The sequence below is a fragment of the Pteropus alecto genome, unplaced genomic scaffold (genome assembly GCF_000325575.1).
Source record: "Pteropus alecto unplaced genomic scaffold, ASM32557v1 scaffold67, whole genome shotgun sequence".
In the NCBI taxonomy this organism is placed as follows: domain Eukaryota; kingdom Metazoa; phylum Chordata; class Mammalia; order Chiroptera; family Pteropodidae; genus Pteropus; species Pteropus alecto.
The window spans coordinates 8,364,612-8,373,168 of NW_006441061.1; the positions used below are offsets into that span (position 1 = coordinate 8,364,612).

General features: G+C 64.1%; 1 protein-coding gene and 1 long non-coding RNA gene across 2 annotated transcripts in view; both read left to right on the top strand.

Moving 5' to 3' along the window:
* Positions 1–8,557, top strand: part of VAV2 (vav guanine nucleotide exchange factor 2) — a 135,923-nt gene that overhangs the window by 6,162 nt on the left and 121,204 nt on the right. The gene's annotated exons all lie outside the window — the stretch shown is intronic.
* The window catches only part of LOC112484766, a 1,748-nt gene continuing 1,131 nt past the window's right edge, over positions 7,941–8,557 (top strand). Inside the window, exon 1 of the long non-coding RNA XR_003048169.1 lies at positions 7,941–8,385. This is a non-coding gene — a long non-coding RNA (uncharacterized LOC112484766). The remainder of the gene's footprint in view (positions 8,386–8,557) is intronic.

Consider the following 8,557-nt stretch of genomic DNA (forward strand, 5'->3'; position numbering starts at 1 on the left):
CGTGTTAGCATTGACCGCGTAGCCCGAGGGGCACTCGCGGGCTGCGTGCAGCGGTCTCGAGCGAGGCTTAGGTCTGGACTCATCGGCTGGGTCTCGGGGGCACAGACCCCGGCACTGGCGTGGAGTGACGTGTGTGCGGTCTGCCTGCATCGATTGCAGAAATCGGGTTCCTGGCATCGCCAGCCCGGCCGAAACCCAGAAGAACGCTGTGTACTTGGTGGGGACGCCATTGTGAGGGACAATGGTCTGGGTGCTGGAAATAGGGCGTCTCACTGCCGGAACTGAGGCTCATCTGTGTCTGGCCGGAGGGTGGGGGCGGAGCCTAGTCAGGGGCCAGACCAGGGCGAGTAGCCATGGTGAGCGCCCACCCCAGTGCCTCGCTGGAGCCCTTGCTTGCCAGGAGGCCCAGGTGACCGAGGATGTCCCCTCCCCGGGAAAGACTCCGTCTTCCTTCCAGAGGCACTGGGTTTCCTACTGGCCCCTCCCTCCTGTCCCTGCGTCCAGGCTGCGTCTGTGTCTTCCTGAGTTTGAGGGGGGGGACTCCTGGGACATGGCAATGATGGTGGGGTGGGCGTGGGGGCCCTGGGTTAGGCAGGGGCCCAGACCGGAGCACCCTACAGCACCCCTCTTCCCCACTGACCCTGGAACCCAGCACCTGCCCTGCGCCCCAGCTGGCACCAACACCCCTCTCTCAGAGGAGGGCCGGCAGGTTTTCGGTGGGGACAGTAAACACTTCAGTCCTTGTGGGCCAGATGGTCTCTTCGCAGCCACTCGCCTCTGGCCTCTCAGTGCGAATGTGGCCGTGGCCGTGGCCGTGACGGTGACTGGTCTGTAAGGGGTGGGGGTGGGGGTGGGGATGGGGGAGCAGGGCCGTGCTCAGGGCGTGAGCGGGGCTGTGCACCAACAGTTTACTTATGGAGGATGACACTTGAATTTCATGTAATTTCCATGTGTCATGAAATTCTATTCTTGTGGCATTTTTTCCTCCTATCCATTTAAGAATGCAAAAATCTTTCTTAGCCTGTAAACTGTATAAGGCCGGGCGATGGGCCTCACAAAACCAGGCGTCGGGCCGGCAGCTGCTGCTCACCTGCTCAGAGGCCCGTGAAGGTGTCCTGGTCCCCTGGGTGCCCCTCCCAGTTCCCGTCAGAGCTCACGGTTGTCTCCATTCGTGACCAGTGCCCTTGGCCCAGGCTCCCCAGCCGGGAAGTGCCCGGGTCGCTCGGTGCTGGCAGATGCTCCGTGCCACGGCGGTGACCTCATCTTGTCCTCGGGCAGTGGTGGCTGGTGCTCTGCTCTTAGCCCACTTTGTAGAAGAGGGACAGAGGCCTGCAGAGGCCGAGACTGCTTGTGCTGGTCGTGAGTGGGTCCCCAGCCATTAAGTGAGCAAGGTGCCCTGCCCGAGATGGCGGTGGAGGGGGACATGCTCGGCCACTTGGCTGCACTCAGACGCTTAGTGGTGATGATGTCACTGGCCTGGCTGAGCCTCGGTCTCCTCATCTGAAGAGGGATGACCGTGGCCACCCTGCAGGCTGTTGGGGGGAGTTGGGAGTAGAGCGTGGGCCTGGCTGCCCCTGCTTTGCGCTGGCCTCATAAGTCTCAGCATCGTGCCCCATCCACACCTGGGGTGGCCGCTCGCTCCTGCTGCCTGGGCACCGGCCCTCGCTCACTGCCTGCCTCCTGGGGCGGCCACCTTCCCTGTCCACCTGGCCACCTGGCCGAAGCAGAGCCACGCGGTGGTAAAGAGAGGGTGGGCTCCGGGTCTTGGGCTGACCCTCCCTCCGTTCCTAGCCCGTCAACAAACCCCTCTCACTCTGAATTTACCCTTCCACCCCCAAAGTGGTGTGGTGGCCTGGCTGAGACAAGGATGGAGGGTCCTTGGCCACGAGTGGAAGGCGGGTGGCAGCCCTGCCCCTTCCTCTGAGGGTGACCAGGGAAGGCTGCTCGAGGGGGTCTCACACCCTCTCTCTGCGGTTTCTTCCCCGGGAGTTCCTGAGCTGGACGGGGCAGGAGATGGGAGCAGACACCGGATTTGCAGTCCTGGCGTTTGGGGCTGTGCTAGTCCTCAGCAGATATGGTTATTTGGGTCCCTGGGGGCACGGTGACTGCAGAGGGCTTCCTGGAGGAGGTGGCATTCGAGCTGGCCTTGAAAACTGGATGCCTTTCGTTAACTAAAGGTTGTCAGTGGGTGGCTGCTTCAAGGACAGGGCTCTGTGGGGGGCAGAGGCTGGAGGGGTCCCACTGTGCCCCCCACGTAGTCTAGATCATTGCCGCCTGGCCACTCATCCTCTTGAGCTCTATTCGGGGTCCTCAGCCGGTGAGGAGTTTGGGATGGCACAGTGCCAAAATCCAGAGCTGGCCCCAGCCCGGCCGGCTCGGCCCTTCTGGCTACGTGGCTTCCAGGCCTGTTCCCTCACCTGCTCCTGGGCGGCTGAGCGGGGGGCTCACTCGTCACTTGCTCATGTCACTCCTGAGCATCTGCTCATGGGCCTTGGGCGAAGAGAAAGAACCCCTGACTGTCGGGGGGTGGGCGGTGGATTACGGGTTCACAGAGAAAGGAAGGTGGACTTTCCGGTGCAGAGCAAGGAAGCGGGCAGGGGCCGGAGTGCCACTCGGGCCCGCTTCCTGGGGAGGGGACGGTGGCCGCCTGTCCGTCGAGCCTGTTGACCGGGCTTGCAGGTCCTGCCTCTGGGGGCTGCGCCCCGTCTCCTTAAAGGCCGCTTCACTCCGAGACGGAACCGGCACGCGGCCTCTTTGTTAAAGTGAGGTTCAGCCGTCGGGGGTGGGGCCTGGGCCAAGGTCCTCCCGTGTCGGGGTCCAGCTGCGGGGCGGGTCAGCTCCTCGCTGTTCGTGGTGTGAGTGGCTGCGCCTCTGGGTTCGAGTCTCTGCCGCGACGAAGCTTCGCGTCCTCCCACCTGCCCGCATTCTCGGTCCTGGTCCCCGATGGCTGTGTGGCGGCTAGAGTTTTGTGCACCCCGGGGCCCCCGGGCCCACCCACCCCGCCAGAGCTGTCTTGGGGCAGCCCCTGCCTGGGGACCCGCTTTCTCACCTTGTGCCTGGCCTCGTGTGCTGTCAGATGGTGGGGTGGCCACCACCTCGTCCCTGGGGTGGAGATGGGCTCGGTGCCGGACCCTTGCGGACCTGGGTTCAAGTCCTGCCTCGCCCTTGGCCATGCGACTTCCTTTCTGGGCCCTGTTTCCTTGTCTGTAAAAGGGGGTTTATGACAGAGAACAGAGGGGCAGAGGGAACCCAAAGCTCTCAGCCTGGCGTCTAGATGTGATAGTGCTCAGTGGATGCCCTCAGATGGTGCCCTCGACTCTGGACGTTTGGGGCAGTGGCTTCTCCCCGTGAACACCTCAACTCTAACACACGCCCCAAAGCAAGGCTGGAGGGGAGCCAGGCACGTGGGGGTGGGTGGGACCTCTGGGACCTCCTCCCCTGCGATGACACTGGGCTCAGCAGCTGGCATCCTGCACGTCGTGGGTGGGACGAGCCACGCCCTGCTCAGGCCTCAGAAGCCCCCTGCCCGGCGGGGACAGGCCCTCTGCTCGGGGCCCTCAGAAGCTCTGTGCCGTCAGGCGGGCCCGCTCCAGTCAGTGTCCCGTGCTGGGACTGTTGTGGTTTCAGAGACCAGGAGATAAAAGATGACAGACACGCGGCCACAGAGGGAGGCAGCCTGTGCAGTGGGTGCTTGGCCTGCGAGCTGGGCCCAGGGTGCCCGCACCCAGCCGGGGTTCCCGCCTGCCTGCCGCAGGCTGAGGAAGTCTCCGTGCGGCTGGAAACACGCAGTGTTCCTGTTTTGTGGGGTTCGTTTGTTGGTCTTTGTAGTTTATATGAGGATTAAGACAATCATTTTTAGGACACTTACTCCTTGTCCTCCTGAGCCAGTGTAAACTTGAGGCCACAAAGGCTTCTGTTGGTGTTTCTGCTTTTGGTTTCAAAGGCAGTGAGCACATGTGCTGTCTGGTGAGTGGCCCAGGAGGCAGGGGGGACAGTCACCAGCTGCCTTTCCCTTCCGTCCTCGGGCTCGTTAGCCTCTGAGCCTTTCCAGGAATGGGGCCCCACCCCCAAGACCCCCTGAGGCCTGTGGGAGGAGGTGGTACAGGCAGCATGCTGAGGGCAGAGACCACCAGGACCCCTGTGTGAGGGGACACTGCAGCCCTGGCTAAGCCTCCGGCAGGGCCACATGGCTCCTGAGAGGCTGGGCCTGGACGTACCTCTCGCCAGAATCCTGGGGCCCACCTGTCAGTTTTTCTGCCTTGTCTTCCCTTTGGGGAGTTGATGGAAGGTTCTGGTCCCTCGTGCTCATGACTGCCACATCCTGTGACCCTCCTCCCTTGTCCCTAACTCTCGATTGACCCCTCCGCCCCAGAGACCAGGGCACCTGTGCTCCCCTTCCCCGCCCCCGCTCATCTGCTGTTGGGACAGGAGAGAAACCGTCCGAAGTCGTTTTGGTGGCCGACAAGACACCTTTCAGGTGCAGGCCGTTTTCATCCGCAAGGACCGACACCACGCACCCGCCCGCATGCCGCCCGCCTCTCTCCGCCTGAAGTGTCTGTCCGTCTTGCTTGTTTTCGCTCAGCACCCAGAGGAAGCAGCCAGAAGCAGGGCGTCGGGGCGTGACCGGGCCGGAACTGGGGCGAGCGGACTTGCCGCCTGGCTGCTCCCCCGGTCTCTGATCCTGGCGGTAGGTGCGGCCAGACGCCCCCATCTCTCCTGGAGCCTGTGGTGGCCGTGCAGTCGTGTGGCCGGCCGCCTGGGGTTTCATGACCACTTCCTTCTCGCCCCGGGACTGAGGCTTGAGTGGTCAGCCCGGCTCTGCTCCCGGTTCTCCACGCAGCCCCGGGGGGTGGAGGGGAGCCTCTGAGCAGAGTCGTCAGGAGAAGGGCCCCTGTCCTCTGGACGCCAGGTGGACGATGAAGGGACGCGGTGCAGAGAGCATGGACGGGGCTCAGGCTGCCGGCCTCAGGCCCGCCCTTCATCGCGCCCCCTGGACAGTGGGGCTCCTGCCCTCAGTGTCTCCAAGGGTGGACGGCTTGGGGGGGCGGGGGCCTGGATCCCCCTTGCGGGAGTGAATGACAAAGCTGCCTGCCATCTGGCTGTCAGGAGGGGACGGGGACGAGCAGGATCTGTGTGTGTGTAATTGCCCTGCCGCCGCCTCTGCGAGTCCCTGTGCTCCAGTTGACAGGTCCCTCTCTGCCCCTGCTTCAGGAGGGGCGTCTCCCAGGCCGCCCAGAGCTCAGGTTGCACCTGGGAGCTGGCAGGCGGAGGGCAGCCTCTGCATCACCGCAGGCTGGAGCGGGAGCCCTGCAGATGTCCCACACACAGGGGCCGGGCGCTTCCTGTCCGTGGCGGGAGCTGAGGGCTGGGCCGTGGAGGACGGACGCCTCTCCTGGGAGTCGGCAGATGGAGGCCACAGACCTCACCTTGCGCGGCGTGTGCGCGGTCCAGCTTCTCCCGCAGGATGGTTCTCGTTTCGGGGACGCGGTGGGTGTGCGAGCGAATCCGAGGACTCGGGGTTCAGGAGGCCGGGCCCGGTCTGCCGTCAATGCCGGAGGCTGTCCTCTCTGTGCCTGTCTGCGTCCCTGCTAGCTCTGGGTGATGCCGTCCACCTGCTCTGGGTGGTTTTGGGGCGTGTGTCCACACCCCGTGACGTGGCCAAAGGCTCCAGGGTTTTGCCTGCAGAGCGCTGTCTGCCTTGTCTGCTCAGGAAGCCCTGGCCGCCTCCCGCCATGCGTCAGGAAGCAGGTCGTGCAGGTGGCCGCTGAGCAGCAAGCTCTGTTGCTGCTGGGGACGTGTGGCCGTGGCTCAGCCACACCCCAGACCAGCTCTGTGGCCCATCCTGCCCCTCCCCCTGCCTGGGTCTGCTGACGGGGGTTGTTTCCTGCGGGGCGGGAGGTGAGCAGACGGCAGGAGGCCACAGTGTCAGGGCCATGTCCCCCTGCCCAGTGGAGCGGCTCCAGCCCTCAGCCTTTCTTCTGTTTTGCCATTTGGTGGCCTGGGGACGTGCAAGCCGGCACTTGGGCCGCCTGTCAGTGGTGGCAGGCAGCAGATCCGTCCAGGACAGTTTCTCGTTCGAGAGTGTTTTCCTCTGCCTTCGACATTCCTCGGGCACGGTGGAGCCACCTGCCTCGCTGTGCCCACTCTGGGCTGCTCCCGGCCGCCTGGCGAGGCCAGGATTAGTCACAGGACTGGAGGCACTCAGCCGTGGGGTAAGAGTCATCACCTCCCACTTGACCGCTTTGGAGGCTGAGGCCCCGAGAGCATAGGGGAGCAGAGGGGCTCGCCTGAGTCACCGGTGGGAGATGGAGGCAGGATCTGAACTCGTGGCCCCCGCGCCCCGGTGGCCTCAGCATCCTGTCCTGCAGGGCGCCAGCGGGCTGCTGAGGTGCGGACTTCCATCCCGGTGACCTCTGCCGTCGGCGGTCCGTGTGCTGGCAGTCAGTCTCTTTCTTAACCCATGCGTGTAATAAAAGTTGTTTTTTTTTCCTCAAAAAAAGGAAGATGGCATTTGCACACACCAGTCCCTTCTCATGCAGATAAACCTGGGAGAAATTGGCCTGTCATCTCTTTGGGTGTATTTGTGGTAATTTAGCTGCTTAAATGAGACATCTGTTGGCCGGCCAGGCTCAGGGAGAGCGGAGCTGTGGATTGGACGAGAGCATTTCTTGCTGGAGCAGACTCGCCAGGCAGACCCGCCCCACATGGAGGAGCCCTCGGTGCCGGGGGGCCGTGTTGCAGGCCACGAGGTTTGGGGGGCCAGAGTGTTTGTATCTGGCCCCCTTGGGGCCCCGAGGACAGCAAGGACTTTCCTAGTCGTGGCCGGACCAGAATGAGGAGTGCAGGAGCCTGGCCCCTCCTCCCGGCTGATGCTGGGGCTCGGCCGTGGCCAGGGCTCCGGGGAGAAGCTGCCCCCTGTCTGTTCTCTGCAGCCCGCACGAGCCAGAGGGGTGTGGAGACCCAGGCCGCCAAGTGTCCGCCTCCAGGGGACAAAGGGTGGGTGCTTTGCCCTGGTCAGGAGCCAGGAGGGGCCCGGGCTCAGACTCCCCCACCACTGACGTGGCCGTGTGTGTCCCCGGGCCCCGCCCCGCAACCGCCCGAACCTCAGCGGGCCCATCCGTGCAGTGGGCTGCTGTGTGGCAGGGTGTGGCCCGTGGTCCCCGGAGCCCAGCAGGCCCTGGGACGTAGCACCTGGCTTCCTGCCCCCCACTTGGAAACTTCCTCTCCGTGTGACATGCACTTTCGGGACCCAGCCGGCGCCGGTTTGTATCTGAGTCACTGCGTGGTGCGAAGGGTCAGTGCCAGGGCACAGGTGGGCTCCTGGTGGAGGACACCTGGCCCCAGGCCTTCCTTCCCGTGCCCATGAAATGGATGGTGGTCACTTCAGTCGTCGGATTCCTCGGGGGAGCTGCCCCGTCCTTGACACCTTCCTTCCCTGCCACCTGTCCGAGCCCCCTCTTCCTTTAAGGGCGGCCGGGCCTCCCCGTTCTCGGGGGACACTTATTGAGTACTATCAGTTACTGCCTATCAGTGATTGACCCGTGGGACGAGGGAAATATAGGCGACTCCTTCGAGGGATTCAGAGTCTGGGGGTGAACGGAGGGGGCCCGGGACTGGGGGGGGCAGCTGTCACTTTGAGGGGACAAAACTCAGAACCACAGCCTTCGAGGCTGCAGGAGAGCAGGGTGATGGGCGGTGGTGGGCGTCTCCATCCTGGGGTGCCCAGGAGCCCGGGAATGGGACGAGGATAACACGCTGTGCCTGGACGTGGCTCAGGAAGTTCTGCTGAGGCCGCATGCTGGACTGGACGGGAGGGCAGGCCTGGAGTCCGGGAGGCTGGGGAGGATGTGGTCACCGGCAGGAAAGCTGATCGGGCCTGCACTGGGCGGGGGAGAGTGGGGGAAGGGAGGGAGGGCTGGGCTCTGGGGCCTGCAGGAGAGTGGGCAGTGCTGGCTGTCCGGCAGACATGGGGTGAGGAAGGGGGTGCCCCAGTGTTGGGCCCTGGCAGCGGGGGATGGTGGGCCCCTGCAGATTCAGCCCTCGCAGTGTGAGTTCGCCTTTGGCTGAGGGCCCAGGGAAGGGCCGGCTCTCCCCACCGTCCCTCCGGGATCCACCCTGACCGGGGTTGGGGGACGGTTCGGCCCCACCCTGCTGTGTTCTCTGCCTGGCTCTGAGCTTCCTGCTTCTTTTCCGTGTGTGTGGCTGACCACGTCAGTGTCTAGGCTGAACGCGAGGCCGCCTGCAGAGCCAGGTCCCCGGGGAGAAACACCTTTGACTGTCACGGGACTTCGTTCTAGATTCCTTCCTCCTTGGTGGCCACGTTTGCCACCGTGCTGATGGCTTGGCCTTCCGAAGTGCACACTTTGTCCCAGAGGCGGCAAACAGGTGCTGACGGTCATCCCTCCGAAAGTCGGGGCCCCCGGTCGGGATGCGGTTCTCGCGGGGGGCCGGGCCCTGGTGTGTGCGATTCACCTCTTGGTGACACAATGGCCCCTGTGGTGACCCAGTGACCTGCCCCAAAACCCCAGAGTGTGTTTGTTGTTTTAAAGTGGTTCTT